The sequence below is a fragment of the Myxine glutinosa genome, chromosome 1 (genome assembly GCF_964187855.1).
Source record: "Myxine glutinosa chromosome 1, kmMyxGlut1.1, whole genome shotgun sequence".
Classification (NCBI taxonomy): Eukaryota; Metazoa; Chordata; class Myxini; order Myxiniformes; family Myxinidae; genus Myxine; species Myxine glutinosa.
The window spans coordinates 300,678,888-300,700,202 of record NC_136261.1 but is presented as its reverse complement, the minus strand read 5'-3'; the positions used below and the strand labels follow the sequence as shown (position 1 = coordinate 300,700,202).

At 36.7% G+C, this 21,315-nt stretch overlaps 4 non-coding genes across 4 annotated transcripts; all 4 read left to right on the top strand.

Annotated features, from left to right (window-relative positions):
* The first annotated feature begins 394 nt into the window (after positions 1-394).
* Positions 395-467, top strand: TRNAA-AGC (transfer RNA alanine (anticodon AGC)). Its single transcript has one exon. It is a non-coding gene; the product is annotated as a tRNA-Ala (tRNA).
* Positions 468-6,455: 5,988 nt separating this feature from the next.
* Positions 6,456-6,528, top strand: TRNAA-UGC (transfer RNA alanine (anticodon UGC)). Its single transcript has one exon. It is a non-coding gene; the product is annotated as a tRNA-Ala (tRNA).
* Positions 6,529-7,001: 473 nt separating this feature from the next.
* Positions 7,002-7,074, top strand: TRNAA-AGC (transfer RNA alanine (anticodon AGC)). Its single transcript has one exon. It is a non-coding gene; the product is annotated as a tRNA-Ala (tRNA).
* A 7,951-nt stretch (positions 7,075-15,025) lies between these two features.
* TRNAA-AGC (transfer RNA alanine (anticodon AGC)) lies at positions 15,026-15,098 on the top strand. Its single transcript has one exon. It is a non-coding gene; the product is annotated as a tRNA-Ala (tRNA).
* The last annotated feature ends 6,217 nt before the right edge of the window (positions 15,099-21,315 follow it).

The window sequence follows — 21,315 nt, the reverse complement described above, 5'->3', positions numbered from 1 at the left end:
TGACCATTACCACTCTGCAAAATAAATTGTATGCATTATTTTCCATTTAAAGCTCCCTCTATCCAATGACTGACAGTGGCTCACATCAACGTTCGGCATCTTCCAGGTGTCATCGAAATCTGAAATTTGAAATGCCGATGGACAGCGAAGCCGGTTCACTGGGAGACATCACAGAACCGTCAGAAAGTGTCTGCCAATGAATATTTACGTTTAAAAAACCGTAAACGCATTTATAAAACAAAAAAAAGCTGAATCGATATATAGCATTTGAAAATTGGAATTTATATCACTGTAATCTGTGAAATAATAATCAAAGCTGAGATATACAAGATTAATCAAAATCATTCTTAATAATAATAATGCTTGCCTTTCTATGAAATCACTGAAAGATAACGGGGGATTAGCTCAGATGGTAGAGTGCTCGCTTAGCATGCGAGAGGTAGTGGGATCGATACCCACATCCTCCAATGTTCTACATTCTCACATTTTGTCAGCGAATTAACAATTTTGAATTGGAATCAATCAGAAGACAAGCAAACTTGACCATTACCACTCTGCGAAATAAATTGTATGCATTCTTTTCCATGCAAAGCTCATTCTAACCATTGACTGAATGACTGGCTGATATCAACGTTCGGTGTCTTTCATGTGTCAAAGAAATCTGAAATTTGGAATGCCGACGGACAGCGAAGCCAGAACAATGGGAAACATCACAGAACCATCAGAAAGCGTCTGCCGATGAGAATTTACGTAAAAACAAATCATAAACACATTCATGCAATGAAAAAAGCTGAATAGATACAAAACATTTGAAAATTACTATTTATATCACTGCAGACTGTGAAATAATAATCAAAGCTGAAATCATGCAAGATAAATTAAAATCATTCATAATAATAATAAAGCTTGCCTTTATATGAAATTATCTTGAGGTATCAGGGATTAGCTCAAATGATAGAGCGCTCGCTTTGCATGTGCGATGCAGTGGGATTGATACCCACATCCTACCAAAATTTTACATTCTCACATTTTGTCAGCGAATAAACAAATTTTAATCGGCAGGAATCAGAAGACACGCAATCTTGACCATTGCCTCTCCACGAAACAAATTGAATGCATTATTTTCCATATCAAGCTCATTCTCACCATTGACTGAGTGACTGGGTGATATCAACGTTCGGTATCTTCCAGGTGTCATATAAATCTGAAATTTGAAATGCCGATGGACAGCACAGCCGGAACACTGGGAGACATCACAGAACCATCAGAAAGCGTCTGCCAATGAATATTTACGTTTTAAAAAACCGAAAACGCATTTATAAAACAAAAAAAGCTGAATCGATATATATATAGCATTTGAAAATTGCAATTTATATCACTGTAAACTGTAAAAATAATCATCAAAGCTGAGACAATGCAAGATAAATTAAAATCATTCATAATAATAACAAAACTTGCCTTTATATAAAATCACAAAGAGTTAACGGGGGATTAGCTCAAATGGTAGAGTGCTCGCTTAGCATGCGCGAGGTAGTGGGATCGATACCCACATCTTCCAATATTTTACATTGTCACATTTTGTCAGCGAATTAACAATTATGAATTGGAATGAATCAGAAGACACGCAAACTTGACCATTACCACTCTGCAAAATAAATTGTATGCATTATTTTCCATTTAAAGCTCCCTCTATCCAATGACTGACAGTGGCTCACATCAACGTTCGGCATCTTCCAGGTGTCATCGAAATCTGAAATTTGAAATGCCGACGGACAGCGAAGCCAGTTCACTGGGAGACATCACAGAACCGTCAGAAAGCGTCTGCCAATGAATATTTACGTTTAAAAAACGGTAAACGCATTCATAAAACAAAAAAAAGCTGAATCGATATATAGCATTTGAAAATTGCAATTTATATCACTGTAAACTGTGAAATAATCATCAAAGCTGAGACAATGCAAGATAAATTAAAATCATTCGTAATAATAATAACGCTTGCCTTTTTCGAAAATCACTAAGTGGTAACGGGAGATAAGCTCAAATGGTAGAGTGCTCACTTAGCATGCGAGAGGGAATGGGATCGATACCAACATCCTCCAATATTATACATTCTCACATTTTGTCAGCGAATTAACAATTTTGAATTGGAATGAATCAGAAGACACGCAAACTTGACCATTACCACTCTGCAAAATAAATTGTATGCATTATTTTCCATTTATAGCTCCCTCTATCCAATGACTGACAGTGGCTCACATCAACGTTCGGCATCTTCCAGGTGTCATCGAAATCTGAAATTTGAAATGCCGACGGACAGCGAAGCCAGTTCACTGGGAGACATCACAGAACCGTCAGAAAGCGTCTGCCAATGAATATTTACGTTTAAAAAACGGTAAACGCATTCATAAAACAAAAAAAAGCTGAATCGATATATAGCATTTGAAAATTGCAATTTATATCACTGTAAACTGTGAAATAATCATCAAAGCTGAGACAATGCAAGAAAGATTAAAATCATTCGTAATAATAATAACACTTGCCTTTTTCGAAAATCATAAGTGGTAACGGGAGATAAGCTCAAATGGTAGAGTGCTCACTTAGCATGCGAGAGGTAGTGGGATCAATACCAACATCCTCCAATATTTTACATTCTCACATTTTGTCAGCGAATTTACAATTTTGAATTGGAATCAATCAGAAGACATGCAAACTTGACCATTACCACTCTGCGAAATAAATGGTATGCATTCTTTTCCATGCAAAGCTCGTTCTAACCATTGACTGATTGACTGCCTGATATCAACGTTCGGTGTCTTTCATGTGTCAAAGAAATCTGAAATGTGGAATGCCGACGGACAGCGAAGCCAGAACAATGGGAAACATCACAGAACCATCAGAAAGCGTCTGCCGATGAGAATTTACATAAAAACAAATCGTAAACACATTCATACAATAAAAAAAGCTGAATAGATACAAAGCATTTGAAAATTACTATTTATATCACTGCAGACTGTGAAATAATAATCAAAGCTGAAATCATGCAAGATAAATTAAAATCATTCATAATAATAATAAAGCTTGCCTTTATATGACATCATCTCGAGGTATCGGGGGATTAGCTCAAATGGTAGAGCAGCTCACCCTGCATGTGATGGATGTGATGGGATGAATTCAGAGGAAGCGCCTCTAGCGAATGACTTCCAGCCAGTGTAACGCGAATTCCTGTCACAGGAATTCTGAGATCATATAAGTGTGATGTGGCAGTTCCTGATTGGTTCGTGTTGGGGAACCCCTTCTCGCTGCCGACGTGACGTAAATTCGCTGATTTTGTATTCCAGCCCGAACCTCAGCGCAATCCAAGAGGATTCACTTGTTTTCCATATAAAGCTTCCTCTATCCATTGACTGAGTGACTGGGTGATATCAACGTTCGGTATCTTCCAGGTGTCATATAAATCTGAAATTTGGAATGCCGATGGACAGCAAAGCCGGTACACTGGGAGACATCACAGAACCGTCAGAAAGCATCTGCCAATGAATATTTACGTTAAAAAAACCCGAAAACGCATTCATAAAACAAAAAAAGCTGAATCGATATATATATAGCATTTGAAAATTGCAATTTATATCACTGTAAAGTGTGAAATAATCATCAAAGCTGAGACAATGCAAGATACATTAAAAGCATTCATAATAATAACAAAACTTGCCTTTATATAAAATCACAAAGAGGTAACGGGGGATTAGCTCAAATGGTAGAGTGCTTGCTTATGCATGCGCGAGGTAGTGGGATCGATACCCACATCCTCCAATATTCTACATTGTCACATTTTGTCAGCGAATTAACAATTATGAATTGGAATGAATCAGAAGACATGCAAACTTGACCATTACCACTCTGCAAAATAAATTGTATGCATTATTTTCCATATAAAGCTCCCTCTATCCATTGACTGACAGACTGCCTCACATCAATGTTCGGCATCTTCCAGGTGTCATCGAAATCTGAAATTTGAAATGCAGATGGACAGCGAAGCCGGTACACTGGGAGACATGACAGAACCGTCAGAAAGCGTCTGCCAATGAATATTTACGTTAAAAAAAACCGTAAACGCATTCATAAAACAAAAAAAAGCTGAATCGATATATAGCATTTGAAAATTGCAATTTATATCACTGTAAACTGTGAAATAATCATCAAAGCTGAGACAATGCAAGATAAATTAAAATCATTCGTAATAATAATAACGCTTGCCTTTTTCGAAAATCACTAAGTGGTAACGGGAGATAAGCTCAAATGGTAGAGTGCTCACTTAGCATGCGAGAGGGAGTGGGATCGATACCAACATCCTCCAATATTCTACATTCTCACATTTTGTCAGCGAATTAACAATTTTGAATTGGAATGAATCAGAAGACATGCAAACTTGACCATTACCACTGTGCAAAATAAATTGTATGCATTATTTTCCATTTAAAGCTCCCTCTATCCAATGACTGACAGTGGCTCACATCAACGTTCGGCATCTTCCAGGTGTCATCGAAATCTGAAATTTGAAATGCCGACGGACAGCGAAGCCAGTTCACTGGGAGACATCACAGAACCGTCAGAAAGCGTCTGCCAATGAATATTTACGTTTAAAAAACGGTAAACGCATTCATAAAACAAAAAAAAGCTGAATCGATATATAGCATTTGAAAATTGCAATTTATATCACTGTAAACTGTGAAATAATCATCAAAGCTGAGACAATGCAAGATAAATTAAAATCATTCGTAATAATAATAACTGCTTGCCTTTTTCGGAAACCACAAGTGGTAACAGGAGATAAGCTCAAATGGTAGAGTGCTCACTTATGCATGCGAGGTAGTGGGATCAATACCAACATCCTCCAATATTTTACATTCTCACATTTTGTCAGCGAATTTACAATTTTGAATTGGAATCAATCAGAAGACATGCAAACTTGACCATTACCACTCTGCGAAATAAATTGTATGCATTCTTTTCCATGCAAAGCTCGTTCTAACCATTGACTGATTGACTGCCTGATATCAACGTTCGGTGTCTTTCATGTGTCAAAGAAATCTGAAATTTGGAATGCCGACGGACAGCTAAGCCAGAACAATGGGAAACATCACAGAACCATCAGAAAGCGTCTGCCGATGAGAATTTACATAAAAACAAATCGTAAACACATTCATCCAATAAAAAAAGCTGAATAGATACAAAGCATTAATTTGAAAATTACAATTTATATCACTGCAGACTGTGAAATAATAATCAAAGCTGAAATCATGCAAGATAAATTAAAATCATTCATAATAATAATAAAGCTTGCCTTGATATGAAATCATCTAGAGGTATCGGGGGTTTAGCTCAAATGGTAGAGCACTTGCTTTGTATGTGAGAGGCAGTGGGATTGATACCCACATCCTCCAAAATTCTACATTCTCACATTTTGTCAGCGAATTAACAAATTTGAATCGGCAGGAATCAGACGACAGGCAAACTTGACCATTGCCTCTCCACGAAACAAATTGTATGCGTTATTTTCCATATCAAGGTCCTTCTCACCATTGACTGAGTGACTGGGTGATATCCACGTTCGGTTGACTTCATGTGTCAAAGAAATCTGAAATTTGGAATGCCGAAGGACAGCGAAGCCAGAACAATGGGAAACATCACAGAACCGTCAGAAAGTGTCTGCCAATGAATATTTACGTTTAAAAAACCGTAAACGCATTCATAAAACAAAAAAAAAGCTGAATCGATATATAGCATTTGAAAATTGCAATTTATATCACTGTAAACTGTGAAATAATAATCAAAGCTGAGATTATACAAGATTAATCAAAATCATTCTTAATAATAATAATGCTTGCCTTTCTATGAAATCACCAAAAGGTAACGGGGGATTAGCTCAAATGGTGGAGTGCTCGCTTAGCATGCGAGAGTTAGTGGGATCGATACCCACATCCGACAATGTTTTACATTCTCACATTTTGTCAGCGAATTAACAATTTTGAATTGGAATCAATCAGAAGACACGCAAACTTGACCATTACCACTCTGCGAAATAAATTGTATGCATTCTTTTCCATGCAAAGCTCGTTCTAACCATTGACTGATTGACTGGCTGATATCAACGTTTGGTGTCTTTCATGTGTCAAAGAAATCTGAAATTTGGAATGCCGACGGACAGCGAAGCCAGAACAATGGGAAACATCACAGAACCATCAGAAAGCGTCTGCCGATGAGAATTTACGTAAAAACAAATCGTAAACACATTCATGCAATAACAAAAGCTGAATAGATACAAAGCATTTGAAAATTACTATTTATATCACTGCAGACTGTGAAATAATAATCAAAGCTGATATCATGCAAGATAAATTAAAATCATTCATAATAATAATAAAGCTTGCCTTTATATGACATCATCTTGAGGTATCGGGGGATTAGCTCAAATGGTAGAGCGCTCGCTTTGCATGTGAGAGGCAGTGGGATCGATACCCACATCCTCCAAAATTCTACATCTCACATTTTGTCAGCGAATTAACAAATTTTAATCGGCAGGAATCAGACGACAGGCAAACTTGACCATTGCCTCTCCACGAAACAAATTGTATGCATTATTTTCCATATCAAGCTCTTTCTCACCATTGACTGAGTGACTGGGTGATATCAACGTTCGGTATCTTCCAGGTGTCATATAAATCTGAAATTTCGAATGCCGATGGACAGCAAAGCCGGTACACTGGGAGACATCACAGAACCGTCAGAAAGTGTCTGCCAATGAATATTTACATTTAAAAAAACCGAAAACGCATTCATAAAACAAAAAAAGCTGAATCAATATATATATAGCATTTGAAAATTGCAATTTATATCACTGCAAACTGTGAAATAATCATCAAAGCTGAGACAATGCAAGATAAATTAAAATCATTCATAATAATAACAAAACTTGCCTTTATATAAAATCACAAAGAGTTAACGGGGGATTAGCTCAAATGGTAGAGTGCTCGCTTAGCATGCGAGAGGTCGTGGGATTGATACCCACATCCACCAATATTCTACATTGCCACATTTTGTCAGCGAATTAACAATTTTGAAATGGAATGAATCAGAAGACACGCAAACTTGACCATTACCACTCTGCAAAATAAATTGTATGCATTATTTTCCATATAAAGCTCCCTCTATCCATTGACTGACAGACTGGCTCACATCAATGTTCGGCATCTTCCAGGTGTCATCGAAATCTGAAATTTGAAATGCAGACGGACAGCGAAGCCGGTACACTGGGAGACATGACAGAACCGTCAGAAAGTGTCTGCCAATGAATATTTACGTTTAAAAAAACCGTAAACGCATTCATAAAACAAAAAAAAGCTGAATCGATATATAGCATTTGAAAATTGCAATTTATATCACTGTAAACTGTGAAATAATCATCAAAGCTGAAACAATGCAAGATAAATTAAAATCATTCATAATAATAATAAAGCTTGCCTTTTTCGAAAATCACTAAGTGGTAACGGGAGATAAGCTCAAATGGTAAAGTGCTTTCTTATGCATGCGAGAGGTAGTGGGATCGATACCAACATCCTCCAATATTTTACATACTCACATTTTGTCAGCGAATTAACAATTTTGAATTGGAATCAATCAGAAGACACGCAAACTTGACCATTACCACTCTGCGAAATAAATTGTATGCATTCTTTTCCATGCAAAGCTCGTTCTAACCATTGACTGATTGACTGGCTGATATCAACGTTCGGTGTCTTTCATGTGTCAAAGAAATCTGAAATTTGGAATGCCGACGGACAGCGAAGCCAGAACAATGGGAAACATCACAGAACCATCAGAAAGCGTCTGCCGATGAGAATTTACGTAAAAACAAATCGTAAACACATTCATCCAATAAAAAAAGCTGAATAGATACAAAGCATTTGAAAATTACAATTTGTATCACTGCAGACTGTGGAATAATAATCAAAGCTGAAATCATGCAAGATAAATTAAAATCATTCATAATAATAATAAAGCTTGCCTTTATATGAAATCATCTAGAGGTATTCAGGGATTAGCTCAAATGGTAGAGCATTTGCTTTGCATGTGAGAGGCAGTGGGTTCGATACCCTATATCCTCCAAAATAATACATTCTCACATTTTGTCAGCGAATTAACAATTTTGAATTGGAATGAATCAGAAGACACGCAAACTTGACCATTACCACTCTGCAAAATAAATTGTATGCATTATTTTCCATATAATGCTCCCTCTATCCATTGACTGACAGACTGGCTCACATCAATGTTCGGCATCTTCCAGGTGTCATCGAAATCTGAAATTTGAAATGCCGATGGACAGCGAAGCCTGTACACTGTGAAACATGACAGAACCGTCAGAAAGCGTCTGCCAATGAATATTTACGTTAAAAAAACCATAAACGCATTCATAAAACAAAAAAAAGCTGAATCGATATATAGCATTTGAAAATTGCAATTTATATCACTGTAAACTGTGAGATAATCATCAAAGCTGAGACAATGCAAGATAAATTAAAATCATTCATAATAATAATACAGCTTGCCTTTATACAGAATCACCAAAAGGTAACAGGGGATTAACTCAAATGGTAGAGTGCTCACTTAGTATGCAAGAGGGAGTGGGATCGATACCCACATCCTCCAAAATTCTACATTCTTACATTTTGTCAGCGAATTAACAAATTTGAATCGGCAGGAATCAGAAGACAGGCAAACTTGACCATGACCACTCTGCAAAATAAATTGTATGCATTATTTTCCATTTAAAGCTCCCTCTATCCATTGACTGACAGAGTGGCTCACATCAACGTTCGGCATCTTCCAGGTGTCATCGAAATCTGAAATTTGAAATGCCAACAGACAGCGAAGCCGGTACACTGGGAGACATGACAGAACCGTCAGAAAGCGTCTGCCAATGAATATTTACGTTTAAAAAAACCGTAAACGCATTCATAAAACAAAAAAAAGCTGAATCGATATATAGCATTTGAAAATTGCAATTTATATCACTGTAAACTGTGAAATAATCATCAAAGCTGAGACAATGCAAGTTAAATTAAAATCATTCATAATAATAATAAAGCTTGCCTTTATAGAAAATCACCAAAACATAACCTGGGGTTATCTCAAATGGTAGAATGCTCGCTTGGCACACGTGAGGTAGTGGGATCAATACCCACATCCACCAGTACTTTACATTCCCACATTTTGTCAGCGAATTAACAATTTTGAATTGGAATCAATCAGAAGACATGCAAACTTGACCATTACCACTCTGCGAAATAAATTGTATGCATTATTTTTCATATAAAGATCCCTCTATCCATTGACTGACAGACTGGCTCACATCAACGTTCGGCATCTTCCAGGTGTCATCGAAATCTGAAATTTGAAATGCCGACAGACTGCGAAGCCGGTACACTGGGAGACATCACATAACCATCAGAAAGCGTCTGCCAATGAATATTTACGTTAAAAAAACCATAAACGCATTCATAAAACAAAAAAAAGCTGAATCGATATATAGCATTTGAAAATTGCAATTTATATCACTGTAAACTGTGAGATAATCATCAAAGCTGAGACAATGCAAGATAAATTAAAATCATTCATAATAATAATAAAGCTTGCTTTTATAGAAAACCACCGAAAGGTAATGGGGGATTAGCTCAAATGGTAGAGTGCTCAGTTATGTATGCAAGATGTAGGGGGGTCGATACCGACATCCTCGAATATTCTACATTCTCACATTTTGTCATCGAATGAACAAATTTGAATCGGAAGGAATCAGAAGACACGCAAACTTGACCATTGCCGCTCCACGAAACAGATTGCATGCATTATTTTCCATATTAAGCTCTTTCTCACCCATTGACTGACTGACTGGCTGATATCAACGTTCGCTATCTTCCAGCTGTCATATAAATCTGAAGTTTGGAATGCCGATGGACAGCAAAGCCGGTACAATGTGAGACATCACAGAACCGTCAGAAAGCGTCTGCGAATGAATATTTACGTCAAAAAAAAAACCGAAAACGCATTCATAAAACAAAAAAAGCTGAATCGATATATATATAGCATTTGAAAATTGCAATTTATATCACTGTAAACTGTGAAATAATCATCAAAGCTGAGACAATGCAAGATAAATTAAAATCATTCGTAATAATAATAAAGCTTGCCTTTTTCGAAAATCGCTAATTGGTAACGGGAGATAAGCTCAAATGGTAGAGTGCTTACCTATATTGGTAACGGGAGATAAGCTCAAATGGTAGAGTGCTTACCTATGCATGCGAGAGGTAGTGGGATCGATACCAACATCCTCCAATATTTTACATTCTCACATTTTGTCAGCGAATTAACAATTTTGAATTGGAATCAATCAGAAGACACGCAAACTTGACCATTACCACTCTGCAAAATAAATTGTATGCATTATTTTCCATTTAAAGCTCCCTCTATCCAATGACTGATTGACTGGCTGATATCAACGTTCGGTGTCTTTCATGTGTCAAAGAAATCTGAAATTTGGAATGCCGACGGACAGCGAAGCCAGAACAATGGGAAACATCACAGAACCATCAGAAAGCGTCTGCCAATGAATATTTACGTTTAAAAAACCGTAAACGCATTCATAAAACAAAAAAAAGCTGAATCCATATATAGCATTTGAAAATTGCAATTTATATCACTGTAAACTGTGAAATAATAATCAAAGCTGAGATTATGCAAGATAAATTAAAATCATTCATAATAATAACAAAACTTGCCTTTATATAAAATTACAAAGAGTTAACGGGGGATTAGCTCAAATGGTAGAGTGCTCGCTTAGCATGCGAGAAGTAGTGGGATCGATACCCACATCCTCCAATATTCTACATTGCCACATTTTGTCAGCGAATAAACAATTTTGAATTGGAATGAATCAGAAGACACGCAAACTTGACCATTACCACTCTGCAAAATTAATTGTATGCATTCTTTTCCATTTAAAGCTCCCTCTATCCAATGACTGACAGTGGCTCACATCAACGTTCGGCATCTTCCAGGTGTCATCGAAATCTGAAATTTGAAATGCCGACGGACAGCGAAGCCGGTTCACTGGGACACATCACAGAACCGTCAGAAAGCGTCTGCCAATGAATATTTACGTTAAAAAAAACCGTAAACGCATTCATAAAACAAAAAAAAGCTGAATCGATATATAGCATTTGAAAATTGCAATTTATATCACTGTAAACTGTGAAATAATCATCAAAGCTGAGACAATGCAAGATAAATTAAAATCATTCGTAATAATAACAAGTGAATCCTCTTGGATTGCGCTGAGGTTCGGGCATGGAATTTCGAGCCTCGATCATGGTTCGAGCCTCGATCTTGTATACAAAAATAATAATAACTAGAACGGGCACTCGGTAGAGCGCATACCTTCGCCGCAGCTACTGTTCTGTACTTGGCATGGGAGTGTAGGGAACAGAACAGTCAACAGTTTGGTGCTGATTTCATGCAAATCGGATAAGAATTGACCGAGTTATGACAAAAAACGCACATTTTGCAAGGTCGTGACCCCCCTGACCTTTGACCCCCAACCGCTAACAAGGGTAATGTCTTCACTGGGTCATGTCGTATATCACAAGATCGGGCATTGAATTCTGAACATTTTGGCATTAGTTGCATGCCAATTGGATAAAAATTGACCGCGCTATGGTAAAAATACGATTTTGACCTTTTCGTGACCTTGACCTTGACCTTTGACCCGATTGCTCCCAAAATCTAATCAAATGTGTCCCGTATAATAACCAATCATCCCACCAAATTTCATGCAATTCGGTTGAATACTTTTTGAGTTATGCGAATAACATACACACACACACACACACAGACATACAAATAAATACACAGCGATCAAAACATAACCTTCCGCTTTTGCGAAGGTAACTATAAATGTGAGGGAGAGATGCAGTAATCTAAGATTAAACTATAAATGTGAGGGAGAGATGCAGTAATCTAAGATTAAACTATAAATGTGAGGGAGAGAAGCAGTAATCTAAGATTAAACAAGATTGGGCATTGAATTCTGAACATTTTGGCATTAGTTTCATACAAATTGGACACAAATTGACCGCGCTATGATAAAAAGACGATTTTGACCTTTTCATGACCTTGACCTTGACCTTTGACCCGATCGATTCCAAAATCTAATCAAATGGTTCCCGGATAATAACCTATCATCCCACCAAATTTCATGCGAATCGGTTGAATACTTTTTGAGTTATGCGAATAACATACACACACACACACAGACATACAAATAAATACACAGCGATCAAAACATAACCTTCCGCTTTTGCGAAGGTAATAAATACACAGCGATCAAAACATAACCTTCCGCTTTTGCGAAGGTAATTAACCTGAAATTGCAGACAGAATTATTTATTTTATCTGAGAAGCTAAACGAATCTTCTTCTTCTTTAGTACCTCAAACTTTATGTGAAATGCGATCGATTTTTAAAAATCAGAATTTGAGCAAATCTGTTTCATTCGTCTGTTAATATGCCTCCCCGATTGACAAATCTGCAATTTGAATTTCATTTGAGGTTGAAATGATTGCGGGAGATCGCGTTATAGTGATGACGTCTTGGATGGACATCCTCTTCTTCAGTCGCTCATAACTTTGAGTGAAATACGATCGAGTTAAAAATAGTCAGAATTTGAGCAAATCTGTTTCATTCGTTTGTTAATATGCCTCATCTCTTGACAAATCTGCAATTATAATTTTTTTTGAGGTTGAAATGATCGCGGGAGATTGCGTTATTGTGATGACGTCCTGGATGGACATCTTCTTCTTCAGTCGCGCATAACTTTGAGTGAAATACGATCGAGTTAAAAATAGTCAGAATTTGAGCAAATCTGTTTCATTCGTTTGTTAATATGCCTCATCTATTGTCAAATCTGCAATTATAATTTTTTTTGAGGTTGAAATGATCGCGGGAGATCGCGTTATAGTGATGACGTCCTGGATGGACATCTTCTTCTTCAGTCGCTCATAACTTTGAGTGAAATACGATCGAGTTAAAAATAGTCAGAATTTGAGCAAATATGTTTCCCAAAATCTAATCAAATGTGTCCCGTATAATAACCAATCATCCCACCAAATTTCATGCAATTCGGTTGAATACTTTTTGAGTTATGCGATTAACATACACACACACAGACATACAAATAAATACACAGCGATCAAAACATAACCTTCCGCTTTTGCGAAGGTAATTAAAACCATTCGTAATAATAATAAAGCTTGCCTTTTTTGAAAATCACTAAATGGTAATGGGAGATAAGCTCAAATTGTAGAGTGCTTACTTCTGCATGCGAGAGGTAGTGGGATCGATACCAACATCCTCCAATATTTTACATTCTCACATTTTGTCAACGAATTAACAATTTTGAATTGGAATCAATCAGAAGACACGCAAACTTGACCATTACCACTCTGCAAAATAAGTTGTATGCATTATTTTCCATTTAAACCTCCCTCTATCCAATGACTGACAGTGGCTCACATCAACGTTCGGCATCTTCCAGGTGTCATCGAAATCTGAAATTTGAAATGCCGACGGATAGCGAAGCCGGTTCACTGGGACACATCACAGAACCGTCAGAAAGCGTCTGCCAATGAATATTTACGTATAAAAAACCGCAAACGCATTCATAAAACAAAAAAAAAGCTGAATCGATATATAGCATTTGAAAATTGCAATTTATATCACTGTAAACTGTGAAATAATAATCAAAGCTGAGATTATACAAGATTAATCAAAATCATTCTTAATAATAATAATGCTTGCCTTTCTATGAAATCACCAAAAGGTAACGGGGGATTAGTTCAAATGGAAGAGTGCTCGCTTAGCATGCGAGAGGTAGTGGGGTCGATACCCACATCCTCCAATGCTTTACATTCCCACATTTTGTCAGCGAATTAACAATTTTGAATTGGAATCAATCAGAAGACATGCAAACTTGACCATTACCACTCTGCGAAATAAATTGTATGCATTCTTTTCCATGCAAAGCTCGTTCTAACCATTGACTGATTGACTGCCTGATATCAACGTTCGGTGACTTTCATGTGTCAAATAAATCTGAAATTTGGAATGCCGACAGACAGCGAAGCCAGAACAATGGGAAACATCACAGAACCATAAGAAAGCGTCTGCCGATGAGAATTTACGTAAAAACAAATCGTAAACACATTCATGCAATAAAAAAAGCTGAATAGATACAAAGCATTTGAAAATTACAATTTATATCACTGCAGACTGTGAAATAATAATCAAAGCTGAAATCATGCAAGATAAATTAAAATCATTCATAATAATAATAAAGCTTGCCTTTATATGAAATCATCTCAAGGTATCGGGGGATTAGCTCAAATGGTAGAGCTGCTCGCTTTGCATGTGAAAGGCAGTGGGATTGATACCCACATCCTCCAAAATCTTACATTCTCACATTTTGTCAGCGAATTAACAAATTTGAATCAGCAGGAATCAGAAGACACGCAAACTTGACCATTGCCTCTCCATGAAACAAATTGTATGCATTATTTTCCATATCAAGCTCTTTATCACCATTGACTGAGTGACTGGGTGATATCAACGTTTGGTATCTTCCAGGTTTCATATAAATCTGAAATTTGGAATGCCGATGGACAGCAAAGCCGGCACACTGGGAGACATCACAGAACCGTCAGAAAGCGTCTGCCAATGAATATTTACGTTAAAAAAACCCGAAAACGCATTCATAAAACAAAAAAAGCTGAATCGATATATATATAGCATTTGAAAATTGCAATTTATATCACTGTAAACTGTGAAATAATCATCAAAGCTGAGACAATGCAAGATAAATTAAAAGCATTCATAATAATAACAAAACTTGCCTTTATATAAAATTACAAAGACGTGACGGGGGATTAGCTCAAATGGTAGAGTGCTCGCTTAGCATGCGAGAGGTAGTGGGATCGATACCCACATCCTCCAATATTCTACATTGACACATTTTGTCAGCGAATTAACAATTTTGAATTGGAATGAATCAGAAGACATGCAAACTTGACCATTACCACTCTGCAAAATAAATTGTATGCATTATTTTCCATATAATGCTCCCTCTATCCATTGACTGACAGACTGGCTCACATCAATGTTCGGCATCTTCCAGGTGTCATCGAAATCTGAAATTTGAAATACAGACAGACAGCGAAGCCGGTACACTGGGAGACATGACAGAACCGTCAGAAAGCGTCTGCCAATGAATATTTACGTTAAAAAAAACCGTAAACACATTCATAAAACAAAAAAAACCTGAATCGATGTATAGCATTTGAAAATTGCAATTTATATCACTGTAAACTGTGAAATAATAATGAAAGTTGAGATTATGCAAGATGAATCAAAATCATTCTTTATAATAATAATGCTTGCCTTTCTATGAAATCACCAAAAGGTAACGGGGGATTAGCTCAAAAGGTAACAGGGGATTCGCTCAAATGGTAGAGTTCTCGCTTAGCATGCGAGACGTAGTGGAGATTGATACCCACATCCTCCAATGTTCTACATTCTCACATTTTGTCAGCGAATTAACAATTTTGAATTGGAATCAATCAGAAGACCAGAGTGGTAACTTCACCATTACCACTCTGCAAAATAAATTGTATGCATTCTTTTCCATGCAAAGCTAGTTCGAACCATTGACTGATTGACTGGCTGATATCAACGTTCGGTGTCTTTCATGTGTCAAAGAAATCTGAAATTTGGAATGCCGACGGACAGCGAAGCCAGAACAATTGGAAACATCACAGAACCATCAGAAAGCGTCTGCCGATGAGAATTTACGTAAAAACAAATCGTAAACACATTCATGCAATAAAAAAAGCTGAATAGAAACAAAGCATTTGAAAATTACTATTTATATCACTGCAGACTGTGAAATAATAATCAAAGCTGAAATCATGCAAGATAAATTAAAATCATTCATAATAATAATAAAGCTTGCCTTTATATGACGTCATCTTGCGGTATCGGGGGATTAGCTCAAATGGTATCGCGCTTGCCTTGCATGCGAGAGGCAGTAGGATCGATACCAACATCCACCAATGTTCTACATTTTCACATTTTGTCAGCGAATTAACAATTTTGAATTGGAATCAATCAGAAGACACGCAAACTTGACCATTACCACTCTGCGAAATAAATTGTATGCATTCTTTTCCATGCAAAGCTCGTTCTAACCATTGACTGATTGACTGGCTGATATCAACGTTCGGTGTCTTTCATGTGTCAAAGAAATCTGAAATTTGGAATGCCGACGGACAGCGAAGCCAGAACAATGGGACACATCACAGAACCGTCAGAAAGCGTCTGCCAATGAATATTTACGTTTAAAAAACCGTAACCGCATTCATAAAACAAAAAAAAGCTGCATCCATATATAGCATTTGGAAATTGCAATTTATATCACTGTAAACTGTGAAATAATAATCAAAGCTGAGATTATGCAAGATGAATCAAAATCATTCTTAATAATAATAATGCTTGCCTTTCTAGGAAATCACCAAAAGGTAATAGGGGATTAGCTCAAATGGTAGAGTGCTCGTTTTGCATGCAAAAGGTAGTGGAATCGATACACACATCCTCCAATGTTCTACATTCTCACATTTTGTCAGCGAATTAACAATTTTGAATTGGAATCAATCAGAAGACACGCAAACTTGACCATTACCACTCTGCGAAATAAATTGTATGCATTATTTTCCATATCAAGCTCCTTCTCACCATTGACTGAGTGACTGGGTGATATCAACGTTCGGTATCTTCCAGGTGTCATATAAATCTGAAATTTGGAATGCCGATGGACAGCAAAGCCGGTACACTGGGAGACATCACATAACCGTCAGAAAGCATCTGCCAATGAATATTTACGTTAAAAAAACCGAAAACGCATTCATAAAACAAAAAAAGCTGAATCGATATTTATATAGCATTTGAAAATTGCAATTTATATCACTGTAAACTGTGAAATAATCATCAAAGCTGAGACAATGCAAGATAAATTAAAATCATTCTTAATAATAACAAAGCTTGCCTTCATATAAAATCACAAAGACGTAACGGGGGATTAGCTCAAATGGTAGGGTGCTCGCTTAGCCTGCGAGAGGTAGTAGGATCGATACCCACATCCTCCAATATTTTATATTGTCACATTTTGTCAGCGAATTAACAATTTTGAATTGGAATGAATCAGAAGACACGCAAACTTGACCATTACCACTCTGCAAAATAAATTGTATGCATTATTTTCCATATAAAGCTCCCTCTATCCATTGACTGACAGACTGGCTCATATCAATGTTCGGCATCTTCCAGGCGTCATCGAAATCTGAAATTTGAAATGACGACAGACAGCGAAGCCGGTACACTGGGAGACATGACAGAACCATCAGAAAGCGTCTGCCAATGAATATTTACGTTAAAAAAAACCGTAAACGCATTCATAAAACAAAAAAAAGCTGAATCGATATATAGCATTTGAAAATTGCAATTTATATCACTGTAAACTGTGAAATAATCATCAAAGCTGAGACAATGCAAGATAAATTAAAATCATTCGTAATAATAATAAAGCTTGCCTTTTTCGAAAATCACTAAGTGGTAACGGGAGATAAGCTCAAATGGTAGAGTGCTCCCTTATGCATGCGAGAGGTAGTGGGATCGATACGAACATCCTCCAATATTTTACATTCTCACATTTTGTCAGCGAATTAACAATTTTGAATTGGAATGAATCAGAGGACATGCAAACTTGACCAATACCACTCTGCAAAATAAATTGTATGCATTATTTTCCATTTAAAGCTCCCTCTATCCAATGACTGACAGTGGCTCACATCAACGTTCGGCATCTTCCAGGTGTCATCGAAATCTGAAATTTGAAATGCCGACGGACAGCGAAGCCGGTACACTGGGAGACATGACAGAACCGTCAGAAAGCGTCTGCCAATGAATATTTACGTTTAAAAAACCGAAAACGCATTCATAAAACAAAAAAAGCTGAATCGATATTTATATAGCATTTGAAAATTGCAATTTATATCATTGTAAACTGTGAAATAATCATCAAAGCTGAGACAATGCAAGATAAATTAAAATCATTCATAATAATAACAAACCTTGCCTTCATATAAAATCACAAAGCGGTAACAGGGGATTAGCTCAAATGGTAGAGTGCTTGCTTAGACCTGGGAGAGGTAGTGGGATCGTATACCCACATTTTCCAATATTTTACATTGTCACATTTTGTCAGCGAATTAACAATTTTGAATTGGAATGAATCAGAGGACACGCAAACTTGACCATTACCACTCTGCAAAATAAATTGTATGCATTATTTTCCATATAAAGCTCCCTCTATCCATTGACTGACAGACTGGCTCACATCAATGTTCGGCATCTTCCAGGTTTCATCGAAATCTGAAATTTGAAATGCCGACGGACAGCGAAGCCGGTACACTGGGAGACATGACAGAACCGTCAGAAAGCGTCTGCCAATGAATATTTACGTTTAAAAAACCGTAAACGCATTCATAAAACAAAAAAAAGCTGAATCGACATATAGCATTTGAAAATTGCAATTTATATCACTGTAAACTGTGAAATAATCATCAAAGCTGAGACAATGCAAGATAAATTAAAATCATTCATAATAATAATAAAGCTTGCCTTCATACAAAGTCACCAAAAAGTAACAGGGGATTTAGCTCAAATAGTAGAGTGCTCACTTAGTATGCGAGAGTTAATGGGATCGATACCGACATCCTCCAATATTCTACATTCCCACATTTTGTCAGCGAATTGACAATTTTAAAATGGAATCAATCGGAAGACACGCAAACTTGACCATCACCACTCTGCGAAATAAATTGTATGCATTCTTTTCCATGCAAAGCTCGTTCTAACCATTGACTGATTGACTGGCTGATATCAACGTTCGGTGTCTTTCATGTGTCAAAGAAATCTGAAATTTGGAATGCCGACGGACAGCGAAGCCAGAACAATGGGAAACATCACAGAACCATCAGAAAGCATCTGCCGATGAGAATTTACATAAAAACAAATCGTAAACACATTCATGCAATAAAAAAAGCTAAATAGATACAAAACATTTGAAAATTACTATTTATATCACTGCAGACTGTGAAATAATAATCAAAGCTGAAATCATGCAAGATAAATTAAAATCATTCTTAATAATAATAAAGCTTGCCTTTATATGAAATCATCTCGAGGAATTGGGGGATTAGCTCAAATGGTAGAGCGCTCGCTTTGCATGTGAGAGGCAGTGGTATCGATACCCACATCCTCCAAAATTCTACATTCTCACATTTTGTCAGCGAATTAACAAATTTGAATCGGCAGGAATCAGAAGACGCGCAAACTTGACCATTGCCTCTCCACGAAACAAATTGTATGCATTATTTTCCATATCAAGCTCCTTCTCACCATTGACTGAGTGACGAGGTGATATCAACGTTCGGTATCTTCCAGGTGTCATATAAATCTGAAATTTGGAATGCCGATGGACAGCAAAGCCGGTACACTGGGAGACATCACAGAACCGTCAGAAAGCATCTGCCAATGAATATTTACGTTTAAAAAACCGAAACGCATTCATAAAACAAAAAAAGCTGAATCGATATATATATAGCATTTGAAAATTGCAATTTATATCACTGTAAACTGTGACATAATCATAAGAGCTGAGACAATGCAAGATAAATTAAAATCATTCATAATAATAACAAAGCTTGCCTTCATATAAAATCACAAAGAGGTAACGGGGGATTAGCTCAAATGGTAAAGTGCTCGCTTGGCCTGGGAGCGGTAGTGGGATCGATACCCACATTCTCCAATATTTTGTATTGTCACATTTTGTCAGCAAATTAACAATTTTGAATTGGAATGAATCAGAAGACATGCAAACTTGACCATTACCACTCTGCAAAATAAATTGTATGCATTATTTTCCATATAAAGCTCCCTCTATCCATTGACTGACAGACTGGCTCACATCAATGTTCGGCATCTTCCAGGTTTCATTGAAATCTGAAATTTGAAATGCCGACGGACAGCGAAGCCAGTACACTGGGAGACATGACAGAACCGTCAGAAAGCGTCTGCCAATGAATATTTACGTTAAAAAAACCGTAAACGCATTCATAAAACAAAAAAAAGCTGAATCGACATATAGCATTTGAAAATTGCAATTTATATCACTGTAAACTGTGAAATAATCATCAAAGCTGAGTTAATGCAAGATAAATTAAAATCATTCATAATAATAATAAAGCTTGCCTTCATACAAAGTCCCCAAAAGGTAACAGGGGATTAGCTCAAATGGTAGAGTGCTCACTTAGTATGCGAGAGTTAGTGGGATCGATACCAACATCCTCCAATGCTTTACATTCCCACATTTTGTCAGCGAATTAACAATTTTGAAATGGAATCAATCAGAAGACAAGCAAACTTGACCATTACCACTCTGCGAAATAAATTGTATGCATTCTTTTCCATGCAAAGCTCGTTCTAACCATTGACTGATTGACTGGCTGATATCAACGTTCGGTGTCTTTCATGTGTCAAAGAAATCTGAAATTTGGAATGCCGACGGACAGCGAAGCCAGAACAATGGGAAACATCACAGAACCATCAGAAAGCGTCTGCCGATGAGAATTTACGTAAAAACAAATCGTAAACACATTCATGCAATAAAAAAAGCTGAATAGATACAAAACATTTGAAAATTACTATTTATATCACTGCAGACTGTGAAATAATAATGAAAGCTGAAATCATGCAAGATAAATTAAAATCATTCTTAATAATAATAAAGCTTGCCTTTATATAAAATCATCTGGAGTTATCGGGGGATTAGCCCAAATGGTAGAGCAACTTGCTTTGCATGTCAGAGGCAGTGGGATCGATACCCACATCCTCCAAAATTCTACATTCTCACATTTTGTCAGTGAATTAACAATTTTGAATTGGAATGAATCAGAAGACAAGCAAACTTGACCATCACCACTCTTCAAAATAAATTGTATGCATTATTTTCCATATAAAGCTCCCTCTATCCATTGACTGACAGACTGGCTTACGTCACTGTTCGGCATCTTCCAGGTGTTATCGACATCTGAAATTT